Source organism: Vombatus ursinus, unplaced genomic scaffold (assembly GCF_900497805.2).
Source record: "Vombatus ursinus unplaced genomic scaffold, bare-nosed wombat genome assembly UNPS02004063.1, whole genome shotgun sequence".
Taxonomy (NCBI): Eukaryota; Metazoa; Chordata; class Mammalia; order Diprotodontia; family Vombatidae; genus Vombatus; species Vombatus ursinus.
The window spans coordinates 395,759-423,546 of NW_020943841.1; the positions used below are offsets into that span (position 1 = coordinate 395,759).

Below are 27,788 nucleotides of genomic sequence, written 5' to 3' on the forward strand. Positions count from 1 at the left end.
ATCTGGCGGCACTCCATATGGCACATGCTTATCTTTTCTGTCTGCACAATCAGGGGATCTTCGTCATTAAGCTCTTATTAACCAAGTTCTTACAAAGAAGGTCCTACCTTTTGGTGTCACCATCATTTTGCCCTATTTTGAAATCTTCTAACGTGATTTGTGTGTTTTCTATGCTTTCTTAAACTGCTGTCAAACCAGAGAAAGCTAGCTAATGGTTTTCAGTGCATAAAATGTCTTGAATAGAATCGTGCTTACACTTTAGCAGCACCTTACAGCAGCAGGTGCTTTTCTAGCCTTTCCCTCATTTTCGCCCCCCCAACAGCTCATCAGGTGGGGGGCCCAGAGAGGGAGAGTGACCTCTTCCCAGCCCTACAGCCAGGAAACGACAGAACAGGCCCTAGAACCCAAGTCTTTGGCACTCTACCTGGCATTCTTTGCGCTAGTACAGAGAACAGCTAGAATTCCAGGATTCGTTGTTCTGAGCTGTGCTTTTTGTCTGAGTCTCTTTGTGTGTCCTTGTGGCATATTTTCAATTCAGCAAATGCCCAAGTGCATGATCATTTACTGAGCACCTACTGTGTGCAAAGTACTGTGTTAGGGAGCAGGGATAGAGACAAAACAAGACAATCACCACTTTCAAGGAGCTCGTGGCGGGGGGAGGGGGAGGGCGGGGGGGGGGGGGGAGGTAGGAGACAACATCTCCACAAATAAATAAATAGGAGGGAATTTGAGGGAGGAGAAGACACTGACAGCCACCAAGTCAGCAAGGTCTTCCCAGAGGAAGAGGTTTTTGAGCAAAGTCCTAAAGGAATCTCAGGATTCTCTGATGCAGAGGGGGGAGTCTGGAGACTACCCAGTAGTACATAGAATACATGAAGGGAAGGAAGGAAAATACATGGAAAGGGAGTTGGAGAGTCAGATTATGGAGGGCTTCAAGTAGAACGTAAGCAGTTTATATTTCGCCCTGGAAATAGTACGGAGCCACTACAGCTTTGTGAGCAAGGCAAGCGAATGGGCAGACCTATGTAGAGGATAAACTGGGGGGAGGAAAGAGTAGAAGCAGAGGGAGCAATTAGGTGGCTATTTTGGTGGTCTAGGCAAAAGGTGATGAAGCAAGGAAATAGGACAGTAACCAAGTTCACACCAAGAAGGTCCTATCTTTTGATGTCACTGTCATTTTGCCTTATTTGGAAACCTTCCAAAATGATTTGTGTGAGTTTTCTATACTTTCTTTCACTGCTGCCAAATCAGAGAAAGCTAGCTAATAGTTTTCAGTGCCTAAAATGCCTTCAATAGAATCGTGTTCACGCTTCAGCTGCATTTTTTGATGGGAATGGAGAGAAGGTAGAATTTTTAGGAACTGATTAGCTATAGGGGGTGAGAGAGAGGGGGAAGATCAAAGGATGACCCCAATGTTGCAAATGTGGGTATCTCAGAGGATTGCAGTACCAACAGAAATAGGGGAATGTGGAGGAGGGAGTAAGTTGAGGAGAGATAACGAATCTCTTTTTAAACAATGTTAATTAAGTTTGACACAGAGATGGTCTATCCAGACAGAAATGTCCAAGAAATAGCTTTCAGTGTGGGAATGGTGATGTTTGGGAGAGAGATTAGGGCTCAGATGTAAGATTTGAGAGTCATCTTTGTACGGATGATAATTGAACCCATGGGAGCAGATAAAATCTTAGAGAAGGGGGTGGGGAGAGAGAAAGAGAGACAGAGAGAGACAAGAACAGGACAAGACAGAACAGGATGGCATAGCTCAGGGTAGAGCCTTGAGGCACACTCATGCTGAGGACATAGAAGATGGGTGATAACACAGCAAAGGAACCTGAGATGGGGCAGCTAGACCAGGAGTGAACAGCATCCTAGAAGCCAAGGAAAAAGACTGCCCTGGAAGGAAGGAGTGGTCAGCACTGTTAAAAACTACAGAGGAAGTCATACAAGATGAGGATTGAGAAATGGCCGTTTGATTCAGCAGTTAAGAGATTTGGGGTTTCTCTGAAATATGTTTCAGACAAGTTGGTTGGGTCGGAAGTCCAGATGGCAAGGAGTTGAGGAGTAATATTGAGCAGGTGGGGAGGATTGTAGAGTTATTTGAAGGGTTGTTAATATTGGAAGAAATGTGGACTTGCTTCAAAGGGGCAAGATCTGGAAGAGGCAGAAGGGATGGGCCCTAGGGTACCAATAGAGAGAGATTAACCTTGGCAAGAAGAAGGTCTCTTCTTCAGATACTGATGCAGACACGATAGGAGAGAATACAGGATGACGTAGTAGAGAAGAAGAGGAAGCTTGAGGAGGCCTTGTTGGAAAGGAGTATAGGGATAGTATAAAGGGTTGAGAAGTGAACATTTGGAATAGCTGCTGTGATGGAGTCAGTCAGAGAATAATAAAAGGCTAGCCATTGGCAGTGAGGGCCCAGCTAAGATAGGAAGACATACATTTGTAGTGGTTCAAATTAGCACAGTTGGGCGGGCAGCTAGGTGGCGCAGTGGATAGAGCTCCAGCCGTGAAGTCAGGAGGACCTGAGTTCAAATGCGACCTCAGACCAAACACTTACTAGCTGTGTGACCCTGGGTGAGTCACTTAACCCCAATTGCCTAAAAAACAAACAAATTAGCACAATTGTGTGGCTTCCTCCAGTAGGATCCTGTGTCACCTGGGCAGGAGTAGACAAGGCAGATGATGGAGATGTAGCAGAATTGGGGTCTCGCAAGACAAGAATTTGGGCAGTTAGGTGGCTGAGTGGATAGAATGCCAGGCATGGAGTCAGGAAGATTCTTCTTCCTGAGTTCAAATCCAGCCTCAGACACTGGCTAGGTCGACCCTGGGCAAGTCACTTCAACCCTATTTGCCTCAGTTTCCTCATCTGTTAAAGATGAACTGGAGAAGGAAATGGCAAGCCACTGCAGTATCTCTGCCAAGAAAACCCCAAATGGGGTCATGGAGAATCAGAGTTGACTGAAAAACAACTGAACAAAAGGCAAGAATATTGGTAAGATAAGGGGGTAAGGGACTCAATATCTCCACAGAGGACAGTGAATATTTGAACTAGTTGGCTTGGGAGCCAAGACTGAAAGTCTGAGGAAAATGAAGCCAGAGCAGATGTCCAAAAGAACAGAGATGGATAGGGTGGTAAGGATGGAAATCATGTGTAGGAGGAGGGAAACAGAGGGAGGGAGAGAGAGAGATGGGGGCCGCTATTAAGGTGTGGTAGGGCTTGTCAGGCAAATGGATGTTTCTGTGTAATCCTTAGGGTCCCAAATCAAAGCCCTGCTCAATTCTGAAACTGGAAAACCAAATTTAAGTCAAACTGTGCCTTCCTGGGACCCCTGGGGAGAATGAGTCATTCTGCATAACCAGGTTTTTCATATGGATGAGTTTTTGCTGCTTTAAGCACCAAAACATGTTCTATTTTTTTTTTCATTTTGGATGTAAATTCTTCTAAAATATATTAGCTTCTTCCTAGCCTTCTTCAACAGAATTATGTTGGGCATAGATTCATCTTTTCTTGATGAGTTGAGGTCATCATTATGAAATAAATTATGGTACTTCCTGTGCAGCAAACCCTCACATCTGTCCTCAGGGTCCAGGAAGGTGCATCCAGCAGTTCTCCTGGACAAGAAACAACCCTTGGCAGTTGGCCTTTTCTGAGCTCTCAGTTGGGTGGTTCTTGCTGATTTTGCCATTTCCTCCCTTACTTCTTGCTGCTGGCAGTGGGGTCAGCTGTAGCAACCCCTCTACCTAACCTTCTCATTTTCTCCCAAGTTTGGAAGCTGAAAAATGAGCTTGTTTACTGTAAACAGTCTCATAGTGATGACCTCAGGGCCCTTCCTACTAATAAAGTGACTGAGCGTTTTGACAGTCATTTTTTTTGCTGTTTTCTTGGTTCTCTGGGTTGAGGAGGGCCCGAGACAACTGAGTTCTCGGTAGGAAAGGGTAGTTTACATTATAATAAAATTTCTGGAATTCCAAGTAGCCAGGAAGGGCCTTCTGAATTGGTAAAAGAGCCTGAATTATGGAATAGTTTTAACTTTGATTAGTTACAGAGATATTGAGGGACACTGACTACTAAGCAGGTGTGGGGTTTTAACTAGGGAGCTGACGAACTTGTAATTAACAGGATCCATGTGCATTCAGATAATGAAATGTGCTAACTTCCTTTAAAAGTTCAGTTAAAGAGGTTAAATGAGGCCCCTTACTGGTTCAATTAGGCCCCTCAGGAGTTTATTCACATTATTAATTTGCACTTTCTTTGTTGAGAATGCAAAAGGAAACCTTGGTCTTGGCCAATTGATCTCCAATTCCAAAGGAGGCTCCAATGAATAAGGTTTCATTTATTCATTTCTCTTCTAGTTTCTCCTGGGAAGTCCTGTGCCCATGGAAATGGGTAGGTTTTCTTCCCAACTAGTCCTAGAAGAAAAAATGAGGGAAGATTTCACATGGGGAATAGTAGGATCCAATTCTTGCCCAGATTCTAAAGAGGCAGCTAGGTGGTACAGTGGTTAGAGCACTGGGCCTGGAGTCAAGGAGACCTGACATCAAATTGTGTAGCTGTGTGACCCTGGGCAAAAGTCACTTCACGTCTCTCTGCCTCCGTTTCCTCAGCGGTGAAATGGAGACAATAATAGCACCTTTGCAACATTGTTGTTAAGATCAAATGTGATAATATTTATAAAGTGCTTTGGAAACCTTAAGGCTCTATATAAATGCTCTCTGTTGTCCTTTGTTGTTATGCTCATTTCTACGATCTTGCCTGGCTTCTGTAGTCCTTGGTTTTGTGCAGCTTGTCCAAGGCCCCACAACTGGTGAGTCACAGCCTGAGCCAACAAACCCAGGGCTCCTAGGGTGCTGCTTTTTTGCCTTCTCTCTTTCTCTCCCCCTCTCACGTTCCATCCCTGAGTGCTGTGAGGGCTTCCTTCCCAGCTCCACCTTCTTTTCCCTTCCTGCAGACTGGGGCTGGGCCTCAGGTGCAGGCCCTCATTTCTTCTCCCCTGGACTGTGTATTACAATAGGCAGTAAACTGCAAACTTTTCCCGTGATGCTCCCTCCTGACCCCGTGGCTTGTGGGAACCTCTCCAGCCTGAACCTTGTTTCTGAAATACTTGGAAGTCTAAAAATGAAAGGCATCAAGTGTTTCTAAAGAGAAAACTATCACTTTGTGCCTTGGAGTGGGATATCCTGGGTTGGCCAGTGGAGTTTTTCAGTCTCAAAAAGGCAGAAGAGCACGTTGTTCTTTATACCTGAATGAAAATAGAAATAGCCTAATAGTCCAAGTCCATTTTATGTTGCTGGTGATGTTCTTATCTGATTATAGATTCGATAAGAGAATATAAAATCTTGAGAACTGAAAGGACGTGGGCCCCCCCCCCCCAACCTTCCACTACCACTGAAGTATCCTGGCCTTCCTTCTCTCAGGAGTCGACTGCAAATGTGCGGGGCTTTTTCGTCTTTAGGGATGGTAGAGGTACAGAGGAGAAGGGATCAAGAGAGGAATGTGCCAGTGGTTCGCTAGCACCTTCCCAATCTCCAGGACAGTGCCCTATAGCTCAGGTATCAAACTGTGACTAGCAGCCAGATTAAAATGTGCAACTACAACTACAGTTGGGAAATATTTAACAAAATAAATAAAAATCCAATAGAACCTAGATGATGTTCATCTGTGGCTTTCTAAGTCAATCTGCCCATAGGGATCCTTCTGTATAGCAGTTTAGTGGCCTGTTTCTAGTTGAATTCAAAACCACTGGCCTATCATATTGAGGGTATTGGGCCTTATAAATCGGACTAATGTTGGGATCAATTTCCCTTCTTGAGCATGTGGAGACTAGCAGCAGAATCCAGTGAGACTGAGAACAACAGAATGTCAGGGCTAAATCTAATCAGATGACATGTATTAGGGATAGAATGTCCCATCTTATACTTAAGCAGAAACTATCACTTTCACCAGTACAAGATGGGGAAATTTTGGTCAGAGAGCATTTTGTCTGAAAAAGATCTGGTGGTTTTAGTGGACTCCTACAGCTCAGTGTGTGCTGCCGCAAGAGCTTACGGGATCACCGGCTGCTGCATTGAGAAGCCTGGTATCCAGAACTAACGAGATGACGGTCCCTTGGTTCTCTGTCCTGGTCACATCATATCCGGGACATTGTGTTTCATTCTGGGCACTACCTTTTAGAAAGGACATTACACAGCTAGAGTCTATCTGCTGACCCACTTCATGAGAACCCAGTGTAGCTTCTGCACTGTAGTGAGACATTGGAGGAGGCCTTTCACATAGTAGGTAGCTAGCAACCTTTTACCACCTTTGAAGTTCTGTAACAGCATCTTTCCCCAGTGTAGGGGGTGAAATGCAAAACCAGATCACTATGATATACTATGATGCTATGATAACACTGTATGCAGGGCAGGTGCTGTGGGGGTGAAAGCTAGGGGGCACTAGTCCATTATTGACAAAGGAGACCAGAGACAGCTTCCTGAAGGAGGTGGGCAGCAATCGAGGTGGCCTTGAAAAGGTGGGCAGGAAGTTAGTGGGCAAAGAGTGAGACAGAGGGCTCAGGTAAAGGTGCGCAGGTGAGAGAGTGTAGGGTATGTCTGAGGGGCAGAATGGAGTCTAGTTGGTTTAGAGCAGAGTGCTTTATGGGTGTCATGTAAGCTCCAGACCAAAAGGAAGAGTGGGGGTTGGATTGTTCAGGTCCTTGAATTCCAAGCAGAGGAACTGACACTTTTCTCTAGTCCCCTTCCCCCAGAACCCTTGATATGAGTGTCTTCTGTCCCTGGGGAGAGAAATTATAAGGGCTTCCATTGCGTCAGGAGAAGAGACCCAGGCAGCAATTCATCTCCCCCAGAATGAAATGCCAGCTGTTACACTAAGCATCCAACCCCACAATAAGGTCTAAAAGGCCCCTAGTTAGAGTGACTTTCTGTTTTCAGCTATTGATGTCAACACTAGCTCCTGTAAACACAGGGTCTTTGTCGGCAAGTTGTTTTCTAATTTAGCCTTTCTCATTCCCTTCCCTAATTACACAGATCTAGGACACACAGAGGCTGAGTACCACTGACTAATGCATCCCGGATGATGTGAGCAGGGCTGCAACCAGCTCCCGCTCCTCTCTGGCTGGGGTGGGGGCCAGGGCCACCTGCGGAGTCTTTTTGGCTAGTGTCAGGTGGGTGGCAATTTGGCCGGGGGGCTGGGGGACTTTATTGTCCTTTGTGGTTGGGTGCTGCTTGCTCTGTGCCCCACGTCCCAGATGATCTCGGTTTCTTTGTTTATTGATGCATTTCTTTATTTCTCTCAAACAGTTGCTTGCTTTCAAAGTGGTTCTTTGGTGCTTCAGGGCCATGTGCCCAGAGACTATTTTCTGTCCTTCCACAGTCAGGTAGCTGTGGAAAGAAAAGATTACTCCCAAATAGGATCATCGATTTGGAGCGAAGAGGGACCTTTGAGGTCATCTAGTCTAACCTACACATTTTACAGATGAAGAAACTGAGGCTCAGGAAGGGAAAGTGACTTGGCCCAAGGTCACACAGGGAGAAACCTAAATCTCTGCTGGAAGGAGCCTCTGAGGCCATCTAGTCCAGCCCTGACACTTTGTAGCTTATTTCCTAAGAGGAACTTGAGGCCCCAAGAAGTTAAAGGAATTGCCTGGTCAAACTGGGATTTGAACCCACGTGCACTGCATAACTCTAGTGCTCTTTCCACTGTGCCGCTCCAGCTCTCTATCTCCATGCACCACCCTCCAACTTCTCTTGCAAATTCCCCTTTCACATATTCAACTACCTCCAGAATATTCCCATGTGGCTGCCTCACAACTCCTTAGACCAGAGGGATCAGAGTCTAAGCCAGCAAAATTAAGAGTTTGAGCCAGATTAAAATGTCATTAGGAAATGTTTAACAAAATAAAAATGTACAACATAGTACAACATAGATAATGTTAATTTGTGGTTTTCAAAGTCAATATGTGGCTGCAGGGCTCTTTTTCTATTTGAGTCTGTCTTAGACTACTCAACACATTGAAAACAACTCCTTTTGCCCACTGCCCCTAAAAAAAACCCCTTCCCTCCCTCCATTAACCTCTCTGTTTCTTCTGAGGACACCACCCTCTTCCAGTTCACTCTGGCATGAACCTTGGAGTCATCTTCTCCTCTCTTCACCTCTTAGCTCTCATTGATCCTTGATACCCGTCAGTGTGGCAGCCACAAAATCACTTGTATCGACCTGCTCGTCTCCGCTCCCACGACAAGCAACCTAGATCAAGTGCAAATTTTCTCCACCTCTGTTCTTGCTTAGACTAATGTCAGGACCTCCTAACGGGTTTCCCTACTTCCCCTTCACATTCTTCCAAGTGCACATCACTCCCATATTCAAAAACTTTCGAGGCTCCCCATTGCCTAGCAACCTCCACAACCTGGCTCCAAACTGCATTTCTGGCCTTATCCCACATTGTGCCCCTCCATGTAACCTATATTCTACCCAAATGGCATTCTCTCCCATTCTCCATTCTCATCCTGCCTTCTCTGGTCTTTGTGCCATTGCTGATGATAGGAGTCACGTCTCTCATTTTTTCAGCAATGGAATCACAACTGCAACCCCAGAGATTTCAAAGTGATTTTGCCCTCCCCCTAACTTCTCAAAATACTCCATCACAACATCTTTGAACTACTCTTACTCTCCTGTATATCATACTTATTTGTGTAGATATCTTTCCCTCCATACGATGGTACCCTTTTTGAGACCTGTGTCTGTACCATGCCTCCCAGACTTCTCCACCTTGATGGCCCCCTAGAGATGTCTAAAACTCAGACTTACTCTCTTTCTTCTTCACCCCACTGCTTCTGAATTGATTCTTCTGTCAGTACCCTCATTCGTTGGGTTTCCCAAGGTCTTAACATTGGATGTATCTTTCACCTCTCATATCTAATCTTTTATCAAGTCCTGTTGATTCCGCTTCCCCAATAGGTTCTCTCTAGGTCCTCTTCTCTCTGTTCTTAAAGCCATCACCCTAGCATAGGCCCCTTATTTCATACTGCCTCAACTGTTGCAGTAACCTCTTAGTGGGTTTTCCTCCCTCCATTCTTTTCCCTCCCCTAATCCATCCTTTATATTCACCAAAATTAAAAATAAGTCTGGAAAGATAGACTGGAGCTAGGTTGTGGATGGCCTTAACCACCTGGCTGAAGAGCTTAGATTTCACCCTAACATCTTTTTTTTTTATTTTCATTTTTTTTGGCTAGGCAGTGGGGTTAAGTGACTTGCCCAGGGTCACACAGCTAGTGTTATGTGTCTGAGGCCAGATTTGAACTCAGGTCTCCTGAATCCAGGGCTGGTACTCTATCCACTGTGCCACCTAGCTGCCCCTCACCCTAACATCTTAGAGTCCATTTGTCCAATCCCTCATTTGGCAGATGAGGAAACTGGAGTCCAAGAGAAGCTAAATGACTTGCCCAAGGTCACACAGCTAGTAAGTAGCAGAGCCCACAGTTCAACCCCAGGGCCTGCAACTCTTAGTTGAGCACTCTTTCCACCTCATTGTACTTTCAGAAGATGGTTTTGGCAGCTCAGTCTGTAGAAAATGGAACAGAGAGGGGAGAAACTTGAGGCAGAGACATCCATTAGAAACCCACTTGAATAGTCCAGGCAAGAGGTGATACAGGCCTTGCGCTAAGGCAGTGATTGAGGGATAGAGAGAAGTGGACGGGTAGGAGAAACATGGTGGAAGCAAAGGAAGGGCTTGGCCACCCCATTGAACTGTGATAACTCATCTTCCTGTAGTGCTAGAGACTGTCTAGTCCTACCTCCTGATTTTATAGACAAGGAAACTTAAGCTTCTTAGAAGGAAAGTGGTTTGCCCAAGGTCACAAAGGTTTTGAGTGGCAGAGTTGGGATTGGAACCTCATTCTCAAATTCTAGCTACAAAGCCTTTCCAATGAGACATTTCCTTGTAGTGATAGAACATGGCAGGTACGAGAAAATGGGCTAAGTGGTTTGCAAGTAGGAAGGAGGGAAAGATGCTGAGTTAGGACACTGGAGTCCCGTTTGTTACGGAAATGAATGTGGCAGTTTGTTCTCCAACCCGAAGATAACTGCATGCCTGGTCACACACAGAAATGAGAAAGAGTAGCCCATCTGCCCTTCCCAGTGAAGGGGTATGAAGCTTAGGAGGGGTTACCAAGATTTGCCCAAAGGCACAGTGCTACTTAATGGCAGCAGAGGGTTAAGGCTCAGGTTTTTTGCCTTTGATACCTGCTGTGTGAGAGGTAGCACGGTGCAGTAGATAGGATGCTGGACTTGGACTCAGGAAGACGTGGGTTCAAATTCTACCTCAGGTACTTAGTAACTGGATGACCCTGGGCAAGTCCCTCAGACTCTCCATGCCTCGGTTTCAACATCAGTAAAATGAGGAAATTGGACTCAGTGGCCTTTGAGGTTCTTTCCAGTTCCAAATCTGTGATCATGTGATCAATTGGGGTAGGAAGGAAAGGAATAAGTACTTCTTAAGCTATGTGCCAGACACAACCCTGCGAAGTACATGGTATTCTTATCCCCATTTTACAGATGGGGAAACTGAGGCAGAGGTTGTGCCTAGACACAGCTAGTGTCTGAGTATCTGTTACCCTATTTGAACTCAGGTCTTCCTGACTCCAAGCCCATTGCTCTGTGCTCTACATGGGCCCCCAGCTGCCCCTGTTCAGCAAATGGCTTTTTACTCCTTGCCACCTGCCTAATCATTGTTCTTTGGGCCTTCGCCCTAAGCAGCAATTCCAGCGGTGGGGGAAGCAGGAGGGAGGGCTTTGCTTATTTTAAAACAATGGGAATCTCTCTTGGCCTGTTGGGAATGTAAATATAGTGTCAGCTCTGGCCTTGGTGTAGCTAGGAAGTTTATCTACTGACTGGCTTCTGTGCTTAGCAGAGTCTCCTCTGCCACCTGAAAATGTCACGTTATCCACTGAAGAGGATCTGAGGCCCTTGTCCTGTCATCCTGTTTGTTAGCCTCATTTATCCTCATATTATGCTGACTGATAGATAGCCCTTGAACCTCAGTACAATGGAAGAAGGCCTCAGAGACTGGACTGGGATCCTGCCTCTGACTCAGCTGCCTGTGTGACTCTGGACAAGTCATGAAATCTCTTGGGGCTTCACTTCCTCTTCTGTAAAATGGGACCACACAGTGTTGTTTCAAGAAACGAATGAAAAAAAAATTTTAAAAATTAAAAAAAAGAAAGGAATGAGATTATTTAAAGTGCTTTGGAAACCTTAAAGCAAATAAAAATAATAATAATAGCAGCACACATTTATATAGCACTTTGTTTTATAAAGTACTTTGCATATATTATCTTTTTTGCTCTGTAAATATGCACTGTTATTATTATCTAATCCAATCATCTCATCGGAGAGAAGATGAAACTGAGGGTTAGAGAGTGGGAAGTGACTTGTCTAAGGTCATACAGTCAGAAAGTGACCAAGCAAAGGCAGGTCTTCTGACTCCAAATCTAGCATTCTTGTCATGGCCTCCAGTTCAAACTTCTACAAATTGGCATTGTTAAAATGACTTAGCTCCAGTTATAAAAGCAAAGGTTCGCTTTGTGGTTGTTGTTGTTGTTCAGTTGTTTCCTTTGTGACCCCTTTTGGGGTTTTCCTGGGAAAGAAACTGGAGTGACTTGCCATTTCCTTCTCCAGCTCATTTTACAGATGAGGAAACTGAGGCAAACAGGGTAAAATGACTTGCCCAGGGTCATATAGCTAGTCAGTGTCTGAGTCACATTTGAATTCAAGTCTTCCTGACTCTAGGCCCAGGGCTCTATCCACTTTGCCAAAGGCAATCAGTTAAATCCTCAAAGGAATATCTAGCCTACATAAGAAGGGCTCTTTGGAAAGATCCTAATAGCACCTTTTTGCAAACAAGTAATGTGTTTATTCCTTTCTTCAGTCATTCATTCAGCAGATGCCCATGGTTACCTTCTATGTGCAGAGCAGTATGTTGTATGACACAAGGGGGTATGAAGATAGCTCTTGCCTCCCCAGAGTCTGTAGTCTAGCAGACTGGATCTGATTGTAAGACCTTTAGATTTTAAGCTCCTTGAGGGCAGGGACCACCAGAATTCTTTATTGTTAATTCTATCCACAGCACTTAGCACAGTCCCTGCCTCACAGCAGGCACTTAATCAATGTTGATGGAATTTAGACTGGTATGCTTGCAGCACAGGAATCCCTTATTCATCCAAAGGCCAAATGTGCAGCCATGTCAAACATCTAGCTGTAAAGCACTGACAAGGTCTCTCTGGCCAAGTTCCAGCATTCTCTTTGCCCTTCCTCAGAACTCAGTGAACCTGATTCTTCACCTGCATCATGGCCCAGGATGAGGAGAGGGGCTGTTAGGGACAGCCCTCTTCTGGCTGCCAGCAAGAAAGAAGAGAACTCCGAATACTGATGACCAGGCGTTCCACAGCAGGCAGGGGCCATTGGGGCGGAGGTTGGGGGGGGGGGGGGGGGGGGGTGGTCTCACTGCATCAGACAAAGGATTCTTATTTCTTGATGATTCTCTTGATGTAAAGAACCTTAGCCACATCTACTTCCTCTATTTTCAAGTCTTTAGTTGGAATGAGTGTATGTACTTGAAAGATATAGTGTAGGCTAGTGGCAAGCAAGCTCAGTTGACAGTTGGAGGTCTAAATTGGACTCCCAAGACTCCTACTTTTCCTCCTGTGTGACCCTGGGCAAGTCATTTCCCTCCTTAGTTTTCTCCTGTGTCAGATGAGGCCTTTGGAGACCATCTATAAATTCTCTTCCACCTCAAAATCCTATCATCCTAAATCAACCCTACTTTGCCTTCATTTATTCAGAATTACAGAGCATCTCTTAGAATTCTTTCAACATCTGTCTTGGTTGTGTTGTGTTCGCAAGAGAAGGTATGTAAAATGGACCTGTCTTCTTTCTCAAAGGCTGGTAAATCCCAGCATTGGGGACGCCCTGTGGATATTAAGCTGGGAGACTTTTGTGCAGAAGATAGTGAGTTCTTGGCAACGAGGAGCTTCGCTATGTTGGGGTGGGGGGAGGAGGGTGACTTGCCCCTGACCTGCAAGAATGATGAACAGCCCTTTGCCAAGAAGTGTTCCCAGGTAATAATTGGCTTCACATCGTAGGCCAGACAGAGAGGAGGAAGTGAAATGCTTTCCAAAATTATGAAGCAGGTAGGGTTTGGAATTGTAGCTTAAAAAATTAATTCAGTAAACATTGGCTTTGCTAATTAGACACCATCCAGCAGCATGCTGTGGGTAGGTTTTCTTTTGCATGTGCAATTGTTTTTGAAGATTAGGACCATTTTTCAAAAAGTACAAATATCTGAGTGGGTTTTTTTTCTCTTTTCATTTTCTGGGAACATTGGGGTTTAAGTTATCATGGGGGGGGGACTTGGGAAAGCAGCAGAGACTTGGCAGTGTACCTTCTTTCCATCGCTTAAAAGAGATGAGCTGGCCTGAGAGCCTGTGCTTCCTGGCCTTTGATCACGTGCCTCTGGACCTTAAGCCTTGTTGTACTACTAGCTTCTCATGTGAGCCTAGACAAAGTCACCCCGTCTTCCCCTTGTGCAACAGGAGGACAGGCATTGGCCTAGATCAGGGGTGGGGAACCTGTGGCCTCGAGGCCACATGGGGCCCTCTAGGTCCTCGAGTACAGCCCAAACTTCGCAGTTTGGATTCAGTCAAAGGGTCACACTTGAGGACTTAGAAGGCCCCATGTGGCCTCAAGGCCGCAGGTTCCCTACCCCTGGACTCTCCAAAATCCTACTCGTCTCTCAGACACTGAGTTTTTGCTTCCTTTCTCCATTCTCCTAATCCTCTGGTAGCTTTCTTCCTCTTAGACTGTCAGTTCTCCTGTGATGCGACTTCCCTCCCATTTCTTCCCCTCCACTCCCCTCCTTCCCCCATCAGCTACCACAGAGCCCACCCAGACGCCAGTGCAGATGTGTTTAATATGCACTGTTCCCTGCACTTTCGGCTCTCCTGTGTGGTGAGTGGGAGAGAATATTATCTTCCTGTCTGTCATTATCTTCCTAATGTGACTGGAAACTGATGGGGAGAGAGGAACTAATTGGTCCAAGGTCACTTTCTTCTAAGGCAAGGACTAGGGTCAAAACACAGTAATCCTGCACTTTTCCATCTGTTGTTCAGTTCAGCCAATGAAGACCATTTTATGGAGATGTGGTAGGCAATGTGCATCTCTCTGCTATTAACTTTGAGGATGTTACCAGAACCCAGAGAGCTTTAACCTCTGCAGATTCAGATTTAGCTGCTTTCATTTGTGATGTGGCATTGACTTAATAGCAGCAGACACTACTCTGGAATCAGAGCTCGGCTTCTTTGCTAGGGAAGCACAATGATGAATGGGCGGTTAGAGAAGAAATTCTGTTCCTTGCCTGGGTTTTGTGAATTTGTTAGCTATTATTACGCTTTTGCCTAGTAGCTGAATCTCCACTCTGGTCTTTTCTCCTCATTCAGTCCTCCGTCCCCTCCCTTACTCTCACCCCCCACTAAAGGATCTCAGGGGGGAATTTTTTAGGGGTACTTGTCTTCTTAAAGCAGGGTAGACTAGAGAGAGCATTGGACTTGAGATCAGGAGACCTCTCTCTTATCACTAACTAGCTGTGCAACCTTGGACAAGTTGCTTCCCCTCTCTGAGTCTCAGTTTCCTCCTTTACAAAATGGGGCTAATAATACTCATCCCACCCATTTCATCTTCTTATGACAGAAGTCTTTTGCCAACCTTAAAGCACTGTTGAAGTTGGAGCTGGATTTGTGGCAATTTGCGTGGCATGGCTTGAGAATTAATGGATCATGGCATGCTTGAGGAGTACTCAGACTGAGAGTCCAAATCTAGAGAGCTCGAAGCAACTTTAGAGATCATCTAGCCAAATCCCCTCCTTTTAGAAGCTAAGGAAACTGAGGCCCGTAGAGGTTACATGACTTTTCCAAGATCACACAGACTGGGACTCCATCGCAGGTCCTCTCACTGTGAGTGCACTGATCTTTCCACTATTCTGCCACAACTCAGCAGGTAACACCAGGAAGTCTTACAGCTGCAGGAGAGGCCAGGAGGAAGAGGGATTAGGGGCATGATTCAAATGACTGTAGTTGCTCCTGTCCTGCCTAACTCTCACCCCAGCTCTGATAAAGATGATTGTTACTGTCCATTCTGTATATAATAGTTTTATGCCTGCCTCATTCTCCCATATCCCCCGCCTGCCACCAATGTGTCTCTGCGCACTGGGGCTCTGCTTAGAAGGAGTCACCTAACTGGAAATGGGAAGCAGCCGATGATGAGAAAACTTATTCAGATACAGCATAATGCTTACCTATCTGTAAATTGGTTGATCTGAGGCTGTAGCCCCAATTGTTATGGTGCCAAAAACTATGAAAGCTTGCCTCCAGAGGGCAGAGGCCAAGCTTGTAGATTCCTAAGTTCTGCTGGCCACATTGGCCCAGTTCTGTGCTGGATCTCTGGTGCATTTCTTTTTCTGAAGGATTTTTTTTGCACCTGTTCAGCTTAGTCGTAGCACACTTGGCTTGTCTGTTGGTGGGGGGCTGAGCTTGGAGATAGGTAGGTTTGATTGCCAATAGTGACAATGATTTTTAGGGTACACTATCCATTAGCTTATTGCAAACCCAAAGGGAACCATGCTTCCTCATTCCAGGAAGAAGTTGAGGAAGATAGAATTTTAAGTAATTAAGATTTGGTTTGGAAGGCTTTTCCAAGAACTTGTAGCAGTTTTTATGTCTCTGGCCCAGGAAATCTCAAGACCAATTGTGTAGCCATCTGCCCCCAAAGGTGAAAATTCATTTACTGCAGTGCGATATTCTTCATGCCAAGACACCTGGAAGCAGCTGCTTTGGACACATACCCAGTGCTTTGTGCTTCAGAGTTCATCTCATTCAAAACTAGCCACTCTTGCTGATAAATCAAACTTTCTTCCCAGCCCTGCCCCTGATTTGCTGTGAGATATTGGGCAATCAATTCACTTAGCTCCCCACTTCTGCCACCCCTTGCCCAGACTACCTGTCTAGAAAGTGGATCCAAATCCACTGAGAAACTTGATTAGTTGAACACAGCTGAGGGAGGGAGTGGTGAGCACACACTTGGGAGCAGTACAAATGAAATTGCAGTGGTCAAGTTACAGCCCCCTGGTGGCCCAAAGCATCTGATTGGTTCTCTTTCTCAGTAGCTGGGTGAAAGATGCAGCCTCAGAGAGCACCCCACTTCAGGTGAAATAGTGTTGGAGAATTCCTATAGAATCCCTAGCTCCAAATAGCTAGTCAGACAGAGTATGAATGGCCCCTTTGAAAATTATCAGGCTGTAGTTTATCAGACTTAGCCCCATGTTTCATTGTGGAAATACCAACCATCCAGACTCAAGAACCCCGGCCCAGCTAATGACTTGCTTTCCAGCATCCTGCAACAAGTGGTATTACTTGCATTATTCTGAGTCTTATTCTGACATTAGACTGTGGCGTCATATAGCCTTGATCATGGCTATTTCAGCAATGAGACAGGAAACTAAGAAGGATTAACCAGAGCTCTGTGGTCTTCAGAGGAGCCATTCATGGGACTCAAAGAGTACATCCACTGACTAACCTTGGGCCAATCCACTTCTCTCTGTCAATTTCCAGCCACAGAAAGAAGAAAATGAGAAAGAGAAAGCTAATGCTTTCTCCCACTAATTCCACTAGGGTGGAATTCACTGGGTTACCCTCCCAGAGAGAATGAGGTGAATGCAGAGTTCCTCCCAGGGCAAGTCAGGCTTCCTCTCCTCCTCCTCTCCTCCCATTACACTGGCCTGTCATTATGATGCTCTGGGAACATCCAAGCCTCCTATTTCATAGATTTCATCAAATCTCATGACCTTTATCTTCATTCTTCAGCCATTCAGGGAATGGCCAGGCCTTCTATCTGACCATTACCTCCATGATACTGAATTCTGAATTCCTCTTAGACTTTGTCATCCCATCTTTCCCTCTGCCTCAGTCCTCCTAAATCTATTCTTCATCCTGCACTGCAACCGGTTTCCTCTCAAATTCTTTTTTCTAGCCTCACTTTCACCTCTTCATAGTTTCAAGCCTATGAGTAAATGAGCTATTCATTATCCACTACCCTTGAATCTCTTAGCTGCTGGTCCTAGCATGGCTCATACCTTGCCAGACCTCAAGCCTAGATTAGCTCCAACACCTGTATTCTTCCCTTCTATTCTTGTGCTTCTGAATGCCACTGGAGGAAGTCAGATACCTATGCCGATTGAGTCCACTACCCATCTGATTTCAGTGGGGCTGTCATTGCAGGATAGCAGTCATTTTATTCCTTCCTGATTGCCCACCACACTTCCCATGCTGACTTCTGCCTTTCCAAATAACTTAGCCCAATCAGGAGTTACTTCTGGTATTCTCTAAGTCCTATATAAAACCAGCCAGAGAAGTAGAACCTGATTGGGGTGTCTACCACCTCGGGATACACAGAAAGCACCCAGCCTAGTCGATCCGCTGTTCTTGAACAGTTGATTGAGGCATAGCTTGATACTTAAGGAATCTGTGATTTCATTGTTGCGGATACTTCTTTTGTTGATGTGGCTTGTAACCCCCTCTTACAATTTGATAGCTACCCTTTGGAAGTTGCTGTTGCTTAAAAAATTCATCACTCTGAGGGGAGTCTGGTAATTAAGCTCTCTGAACTTCTTGATGCCTGGACTTGGACTTTACATTTATCAGTATTCAATTTGATCTGTTTAGATGTGACCCATCACGCTAGCCTATTGAGCTTCTTTTGGATCTTGGTTCTGTCCTTCAGTATATTAACCATCCATCTCAACTTTGTGTCTTCTGTAAATTTGAGAAGCATCTCATTTATACCTTTATCCAAATAATTGATAAAAAGGTCAAAAAGAATAGGGCCAAGGAGAGAATTCTGTAATACTCCATGAAAGCCCTCCTTCCATGTTAGCCTGACACCTCTCTTTGGGTCCAGTTGTTCAATTCCAAATTCATCTAACATGCTATCATCCAGTACACATCTTTCTATCTTTTCTACGAGGATATGAAAGATGTTGTCAAAAGCCTTGCTAGTATCCAGGTCTGCTATATGTATGACATTCTTCCAATCTTGCAGTCTAGCAGCCCTTTCAAAAAGGAAATGAGCTTTGTCTGGCATGACTTCTTCTTCATAAATCCATGCTGGCTCAGAGCAATAACATTTTCCCTTTCTTCGTGCTCACAAATTCTTTAAGAATGTGTTCTAGAATTTTGCTGGGCATTGAAGTCAGGTTCACTGGTTTCCAATAGGAAAATGCTCCTTGTTCCCTTTTTCAAACTTGGAACATATTTAGCAGGCCCCTGTAACAACTTTCCCAGGAGTACTAACGGTTCCCCAATAATTCCATCTTCAAGTGTTAGGGTTGTTCTTTTCTTTTCCCAGTAACTGGAGATGTAGTTCATCCTGACCTGGTAAATTGAACTCATTAAAGGCAGCCAGGTGCTTTCTCACCAATTTCTCATTTATCTTAGGGGGCAGCTTAATGTAGTGACAAGAAAGCTGGCCTTAGGAGTCACGGGGCCTGGTTGGTTCACAGCCCAACTCTGTCCTTTCTTACTATGGGACCTTAGGCAAGTCATTTCTTTGATTGTTAAAATCAGGGGATTGGATTAGATGGTCCTAAGGGACCTTCCTGCTCTAAATCCATGATCTTATTAACTCCTTGTTAACATTTTAGTTCTATCTTTCCAAGTCTAACAATCATTTCCCATTGAGGAACAGGAAAGAAACAAGTGTTGAAGATATTCTCTGTTTTCTGGTATCATGATCTCATCCACCCAGAACAGCAGTCTTCTTTGATGTTCCTCTTGCCCCCAAACCCTTTTTGTTAAGAGTTAGCACTTAACACTAGTCTCAGCTCTTTCTGAGCTTTAGTTCTCCTGATGCTATTGAAGCTAGGTGGCACAGTGGAGCACTGGGCCTGAAGTCAGGAAGACCTGAGTTCAAATCTAGCCTCAGACACTTACTGTCTGTGGGGACCTGGACAAGTCACTTACTATATGCCCCAGATTCTCAGCTGTAAAATGGAAATAATAATAGCACTTACCTCTCAGGGTTGTTGTGAGGATCAGATGAGATAATAAATTTGTAAAGTGCTTAGCACAGTGCCTGGCACATAGTAGATGCTTTAAAAACCTTTCCTCCCCTCCCCTCCTCCTTTTCCTTTCCTCCCTCCTTCCCTCCCTCATGTTGCTTTTTTTGTATCCAACCTCAGTTTCCCTTGCTTCCATCTTCTATACATATGTTAGTCATTGAGTTCCCTGTCATTGGTCTCTTCAGTCCCCCTAGTATCCAACATTTTTTCTTTCTTATTCTAATCATTGCATCTCTAACACGTGGGACTTTTATGCCCCAGACAACAATTCCTTTGTTCATTCCCTATTTCAGTACCACAGACAGCACTTCGTTTCTGTCACTTTCACCTCATTAGAAAAGTTTAGTTTTTCTTTTCACAGAATCTTAGAATCTTCAGACTGGAAGAAATGTAAGGGTGAATCATCTAGTCCAATCCCCTCATGTTTCAGAAGAGGAAACTGAGGCTTAGGTCAGTGGCAGAGCTCAAGACAAACTCGGGTCTCCTGACTCCAAGTCCAAGGCTCCTTCTACTATTTCTGGACTTCCATAAATTTACCCAAGACCTGGCCCCACTAAAAGATTTTCTGTGGCCTGTTGCAAGTATATCTGCTTGAGCTCTTTCACAGAGGAAAGAAGAAAAAATTGCGATGGATCCATTTTTCTTATATTTTAAAAATGTTTCTTGCCATATAGACAGTTAGGCATAGATGTATTTCTAAAAGCCATGAACTTCTAGCAAGATAAGGCCTGTACTTGTTCTCTGAGAAGTATGTGCTTGCCTGGAATCTTTTAATAAATATTGGTGCCACTTATCCCAGCCTCTTTATTGCTTTAAAAAAAACCAAGAAGCAATATCAGATAGAGTGACTCGGGGCAAGATTGAAAAACCTATCCTGGGCTTTTGAAGTTTTTTATCTGGAGGGGCGGGGGTGTGTGGAGTGGGGCTTTTTTATTCTCTCATTTTGCTTGGTTTCAAGCAAGAAAACACTGGTGATATTGGCATCAGAGTAGCAGGGACTGTTAACAGGTCTGGTCCTGAGACAGATGGTAAAGTTGGATTAGGATAAGATGGCATGGCATGGGACAGATGACCCTGAACTTGGAAAGCCTCTAATTTGAGTTTCACTACTTATATAAAATCAGATAGCCCACCAGACCTCTAGGATCCTCAGCCTGGACAGTTTCCAAGATCTTATATCATGTGATGCTTGTAGCCAAATTGTCCTCCTTACCACCATGTGCTTTCCCATTTCCGAGCTTTTGCTAACACTTGGAATGGCCTCCACTGCTACTGAGTCTGATGCCCAGGGCAAGTCCCAGGGTACCTCTCCAGGCCTCATTTTTCTCCTCTATAGATGAGGGGGTTGGGATAGATGGCTTCTAAGATCTTTTCCAACTTGAAATCCTGTGATCTTCTTTCTGCCTTGGGAATCTTTACTCATCATTCCAGGTCCAACTCCAGTGTTACCATGAAACCCTCTCTCTCCCTCAGACTGTAAGTGATCTCCTCCTCAAGTGATTTGTATTCTTTTGATGCATTTCTCTGTTTAACTTGTGCTCTGTTTAGCTGCAGACATTTGTTATCACATGACATTCGATATTATAAAGTCACTGAGGGCAGAGACTCTTATTTGTCTTGGGAGCTCCCCCAGTCCTTCTCACTGCACATAGTGCACACTAAATAAATGTTTATTGACACATGAATAAGTGAGTGAATAAAAGGAGGATAGGGCCAGAGGGTTAGAGACTGGATCTGTGACTTCATTGGTGCAGATAAAGATGTTCCCTCCGTCATTCCAGGCTGGCACTTTCTCTGAAAGTTAGAGTTGTAGAGGGTTGCCTAGAGCATTAAGAAGTTAGGTGACTTGCCCAGAGTCACACAGCCAGTGTGGGTCAAAGACAGGACTTGAATCCAGATCTTCCTGGCTCAGACGCCAGCTCCCTATCCACTGTGCTGTGCCTCCTCTTACAGTGAAAGAAAATAAGTGAAATTTAGCTTTCTGTCTTCATCTTTACTCTTTATACCCATTTTTGTGGTTGTTGTTCAGTTTCAGTTGTGTCTGGCTCTTCATGACCAAACTATAACCCTAACACTAAAATGCGAGCTGGAGTGGTTTTCTTGGCAAAAATACTGGAGTGGTTTGCTATTTTCTTCTCCAGCTCATTTTACAGATGAGGAGACTGAGGCAAATGAAGTGAAGTGACTAGCCCAGGGTCACATAGCTAGTAAGTGTCTGAAGCAAGATTTGAACTCAGGTCTTCCTCATTCCAGGCCTAGCACTCTGTCCACTGAACCACGTAGCTGCTTTGTTGTGCCCATTTACCATGTGTCAAATAAGTAAGTGTTATACAATGAAAAGAGCATTGAATCAAAGGCAGAAAACCTGAATTTTTCTCCTGTTTCTGCCATTTCATGCTAACCAGCTGGGTGACCTTGAGCAAGTCACTTCCCTTCTTTGGGTCTTAGTTTCCTCATTTGTACAGTGGGGGAAGGGGTGGTTAGACCAGATGATTTATCCACCTGGATGCCCCATCTCGTCCATCCTCCAGTGCACTCATCTGGTTGGTCGGTTGGTTATTTTTTCCAGCTTTTTTTTTTTTTATCATGCATTTGACAAGCATCAACAAGAACTCATCCATTTACAGGAATAGAAAAAGAGGCATATATTTATGAAACTGAATCTCTGTTATGTGCATCTTTTCCAGGTATGTATTAAATTTAACAGAGTTCTGCCACCATGCCTGTTGGTATCTGATTCTGCATTGTATGGAGTTTCATATTTCTTCCTTTGTTTACAGTATCAAACCTCATATGATTGGGGGTCTCCCATTTTGCTGTTAAATTGTGCTTGTATAGCCTTTAATTTTTCTGTAGCCTGTAGACAAGGTCAATCTTTGGGAAGTAATGGTACCAGGATTCCTTATTTCTGTGACAGGAGTACCCAAGACTCTGGCCAGCTAGCAGGACCCTGACAGAGGGCCACTCATACAGACCCACGGAATAATAGAATCACTTTTGCCCTTTACCTCACACCTATGCAGTGTTTTTTTTTTTAATTTTTAAAATTGATATATTTTGTTTTATATCACCTACACTTCTTAATCTATCCTCATACTCACCTCCCCTCCCCACCCCAAAGAGCTATCCCTTATTACAAAGAATGAAAAAACAGTTTGGCAAAACTATCCAATGTGTTGAAAAATTTTTGACATCATATGCAGTGTTCCATTCCCGTAGTCCCTTACCTTTGCCTATCTCCTCTTTGGGGTCAGACTTGGTCATTATAATTCTAGAGTGTTCAGTTTCAATTATTTTGTGTTTGTTCTTTCCATTTACATAATCATATTAATTGTACTCCTGATTTTGCTCACTTTCCTTTGCATCAGTTCATACAAGTCATATGTTTCTATTTATCATATTCATTGTTTCTTATGGAACAGTAATATTCCATTACATTCATCTGCAATGTTTATAGCCATTTCCAAATCAATGGGTACCCATCCTATTTCCAGTTCTTTGCTACTGCAGAAGTACTTATATGACTATCTTATGGTATATGGGACATTTCTTTCTGTTGACCTCTTTGAGTTACATTCCTAGCAGTGGGGTGTCTGGGTCAAAGGGTGTAGACATGTTAGTCACTTTTTTTTTTTAGCATAATTCCTAATTGCTTTTCAGAATGGTTGAACCCAATACACAGTTCCACCAGCAATGTATTACTGTGCCTATCATTCCACAGTACCCAATATTGACTATCCCCATCTTTTGTAGTCTTTGCCAATCTGCTGGGCCAACCCCCACATCGTTCAAGGGAAGAAACTGAGGTCCATAGGTAGGAAGAACATTACCCAAGGTCACACAGTGAGTCAATGGCAGAGCAAAGATTCAGTCCCTACCCTGCTGATTCCCAGGCCAGTATTGTTTCTAGTATTCCACAAAAGCATCTTCCTATCTGCAAGGTATGAGTCAGCGCCTGGCCTTGTCAAGGATGTATTTTTTGGAAGGCAAATACATGAAGCCTTTCAAAGGCCCATTGTTTGCTGATTTCCCATCATGCTTCCTTCCTCCCTGGAGGAAAATCTTTGATAAAGCAAACTTACCTCTTTTCTCTGTTACAATTTTCAACTGTGTTTCTTGTTTTTGTAGTTTGGGATTCATGTAGCTCTCAGGCAAGTTTGTCTCAGACATTCCCATTTAATATTCAGCTGTAGCTCCAAGGAGTTTAACATTATTCATTTTTTAAAAATCAAAATAATCTAAAGTCAACTTGTCTTCTTCCTGTGGACATTTCAACTTAAAAACCTTTAAGGCACTGCCTGCTTTTCTTTAATTACAACCAGCATCTGATATTTGCCACCCCTGCCTGGATCGCTCTCTGCATTTCTATGTCTCTGTGTACACGTCCACATACACACACACACACACACACACTCATTCACTCACTCTTTCTCTCTCTTTTTTTTTGGTGAGGCAGTTGGGGTTAAGTGACTTGTTTAGGGTCACACAACTAGTAAGTGTCATGTGTCTGAGACTGGATTTGAACTCAGGTCCTCCTAACTCCCAGGCTGGAGCTTTATCCACTGCACCACCTAGCTGCCCCACTCACTCACAAGCCAGCCTTTTTATTGAATTTGACTCAAAGATGAAGGCAGACAAACAAACCCCAGTCAGGATGTCGGATTTCCTGGAAAGCCAACACAGCTTAGTGGAAAATGGCATTAGATATATAGTCACCAGGCCTGGGTTCAAGTCCCAGCTCCGCCCTTACTAGAAATGTGGCACTGGGCAAGTCATATCCTCATCTCTAGACTTTACTTTCCTTATCCCTTTTCCTAAACACTTTTTCTCTCAATCACCCCAAGATGTAGGTCATGTCATATAGTAGTAGATATGAAGAAAGTACAGGTGAAGAAACAGCTTCCCAAGGTTTGGTGACCCAGCTTGGCCACAAAGGGAGCAAGTGGCAGCTGATGAGAATTCTGATTTCCTAACTCGAAGGGTTTTAAGCTGGAAGGGACCTGAGAAGTTATCTACCATAATTGGCTCTTTGTACAAAAGAGGCCACAGGTGCAGAGGGAAAGAGGAAAAATGATTTTCCCAAGACCCCTCCCCCCAGGTTAGTGAGGAGCAGACCCTGGAGAGATGCCCATGCCCTCTGACCCCACATCAAATGCCCTTCCTGCTGTGTAGCCTTTGTCTGTCTCTTGGCCCTTTCCACTCCACTCCCTGTGCTGCCCAGTGAGCCTTGGGCAAGAATTGGGGCTCTGAACTGGGGGCTCAGAGCTTGTTTTTCTAATATCTTGATAAGTGGATTTCTAGATAATTGGCTTCTTTTGGGCTCTTCTGGGTTTTATTTGATTCATTTATAAACTGGATTGTGAGAAGGGGGCCATAAGCTTCTCTAGACTGACCACCCAAGGACACAAAGTAGGGAATCCTTGGACCAGATAAACTCTAGGTATCACCCATTGAGAACATGTCTGTACTTAGCCACATAGGCCATTTTATGTTTCTGTAATGTTCCAAATGCCAGGGTTAGCCTGCCCCAGAGGGCAGGAGGACACTGATATAGTATACTTCAGGCCAAGCAGCAGCTCACTTATACCACTTTCCCTTTTCTTAAGGAGCCTGAGCCTTGGAGCCTGCTGCCCAGTGACCTACAGCCCTGGCAGTTTGCCTCACCTGTTTTCCCCCATGGTCACCCCCCACTGTATTTAGTAATTCTCCAGCGCTGGACACTGAATGTTAGATATTGATAGATAGCATTTTTATAATGTTGTAAAATTTGTAAAATGCTTTACATGTTATCTCATCTAATCCTCACCAAGGCCCTATGGGATATGTGCTATTATTATTCCTATTTTTCAGATGAAACCGAGATCAAGAGAGGTTAAATAGTTTGCCCAGGGTCATACAGCTAGTGAGTGACTGATGCAGGATTCGAATTCAGGACTTCCTGACTCCAAGATCAGCACTCTCTCTATTATGCCACCCATCTGCCAGTGCAATGGAAGGAGGTGCCAGAGGAAAGAGGATGCCTAGCTCAGTGGCTTGGGGACCCTTTGGGGGCCTCTATAGATTGAAGAGGCTTGGATTTGCTAGTCTCCCAGGTCCCTTCCAGCATTCTTTAGCCCCATGATTGCTATTAGGACAAAATTTACAGGCCATCCACTGAGAACATGTCAATACATAATGAAGATGGGCCGTATCTGTTCCCCATTCTTCGTAGAATAAAGGAACCAACTCCTCCCTTCCTCATTCATTTTACAGATGCAAAAGCCAAGGTCTAGAGAGTTTAAGTGACTTACTCAAAGTTAATACAGCATGTTAGTAGCAAGACTGGGCTTAATGAGCCCAGGCTTCTTAACTTCATTATTGAGCATCCAGTTCAATTTGATAACAAATTTGCTCAGCAAGATCCGATGCTGAGCACTGACCACACAGAGATGAGCATAGGCCTTGCCCTCAAGGAGCTTACAATCTCCTAGGCAGAGACTATAACCCAAGATGTACACAAATCACTCCTCCAGGGCACAGTCTGCTGCACTTTATCTTTGGATCCCCATGCTTAGTACTGAGTTGGTACTTAAGAAATGCATATAGAGCCAACTGAAGACAAGGTATTTTCCAGGCAGAGGGGACAGACATCCTGCAATGAGGGTAGAAGGATAAGACAAGATCCAGGATCAGGGGCCTAGTGCACCCATATCCACTGATTGTCTAGCAGTGTCCTTGTTATGTTAGCTCAACCAATGGACCTTACTCCTGCTGTGGCGGCCAGTAAGCCTAGCACCCTCTTCAATGGGGACCGTGCAGCCTGTGCTAGATTCACAGTATCATCGGATTTAGAGTTGAAAGGGACCCCTAGAGACCATCTGATCCAGGCCCCTTAATTACAAGGGGTGGAAACTTAGGCCCAGTTTGAGGAAGGAACTTGAATGAGGTCACATGGAATAAGCAGCATAATCCCTTATGAGCAGCAGAGCTGGGATTCAAACCCAGGTTTTCTGATTCCAAGTCCAGAGTTCTCTCCATCTACCAGGCTTTGGAAACCACCTGGAGGCCCATCTGTTGAGCAAGCACATCTGCCCCAGGGCTGTGAATGCTACTCATGGATATCACAGCCCCTTTTCCAAGCTAGGGACTTGGTAAAATTGAGTAATGCTGGCTGAAACAAGGTTCTGAAAATCCTCATTATCTATCAGAAGCCCTTCTACATATCCCTGGAAGAAAAATTGGTCTACCCGTTGAGCCTAATTGTGGTTTGCAAAGAATTTGTTCAGTGGAGAAACTCCTTGAAAGTCCTGCTTCAGGGGCAGAAGACCAGCTATCTGAGTAAGTCAGCATTGGCCCCTTGGAGCCGCCTCGTTTCTTGAAACAGCCTCGTTTCTTGAAACCATTCACCACCTCTGCTAGGTCTCCACCCCCAGTCGGTTGAGGAGCAGAGCTCAAAAGTTGCTTCCGGGAGTTGGCTATGGATCAATAGTCTGCTGGAAACCAGGAGCCATTTAGGGTTCTTTAATCTGTGCAGGTTATTAGAGAGTTGAACCAGGGGATTAAACTCTGAAAAGTAAGTGGAAACCCCTTGGTATCAGAAGTATCTTGAACTGAAGAAGTGATTCCAATGTCCTTGGGGGTTTTAGACTTCTTCCATCTGAAAGCACATTTCTTGAATAAGTAGGGATTTTTAGGAATTTACCTTCAATTAGTCTAGTCTCACCAAAGTGTTATTATGTTAGGTGTGATACAAAGAGCCATTGTAAATCTGCACCCCACCCTATAGGGGATTTATGTAATTCAATCACTGGAACTGTACAAAATTCATGGAAATAAATGCCCATGCCCCCAAACACCTGTGCTTCATCTTTCAAACCCCCCCCCCCACACTCACACACATTGTTCTGTGCCATAGGATTCCCTCTTGTCTGTGGTTCTCATTTTAGGCCAGTAAATCTTGGGGACTAGAAAAGAGGGAAGGAGGGAGGAAGGAAGGGAGAAGGGGGCGCGGATTGTGAAGCCTGAGCCCCTTTCTGCAGTTCTGTAATATGCTGCTTACTGTTGCTCCCTTTCCCCCCAAAACCCAACTGCTCAGAGTGTAGCCATAATACAGATGATAGGAGGGTCAGACAGGAAGAATTGAGCTGAGATTGTGCTGGGAGGTGGGAGAACACAAAGTCAGATTGAGGCAGGCCGACCTTGCCTGTGCTGAAGACACCAAAGAATCCAGGACTAGAAGAGGGATGCTAAAAAGCAGCCATCCCAAAGCGACCTTTGATCCACAGAAAAGTGATGCCATCTTGACCCAAGCACAAGAAAAGACAAAGCCGAGCCAGACAAAAGGAAGGGAAGATGAGGCTGGAACTGTCTAAGCTACTGTCTTCCTTGGAAGGGAAGTAGAAACATGTCCCGTCCCGCGGGACATCAACGGAGGTCCGGACCTGTAAAAGAAGAAGGGGAGCAGGGGACACAGGAAATGGAGACAAGACAGGCTTTCTGATCAAGTCTCGTTTATTGAAGGCAAGCTCAGGGTAGTTATACACACCGTAAGAGGGAGTGGGGGAGTTCCACCACCGGTATAGGGGCGGGGTATTCCAGGAAGAGGTACAGCTTTGTCCGTAATTTGTTCTTATCACAAGGACCACCAAA

General features: G+C 44.6%; 1 protein-coding gene across 3 annotated transcripts in view; it reads left to right on the forward strand.

Annotated features, from left to right (window-relative positions):
* The window catches only part of ENOX2 (ecto-NOX disulfide-thiol exchanger 2), a 307,163-nt gene that overhangs the window by 171,716 nt on the left and 107,659 nt on the right, over positions 1-27,788 (forward strand). The window lies entirely within an intron of this gene.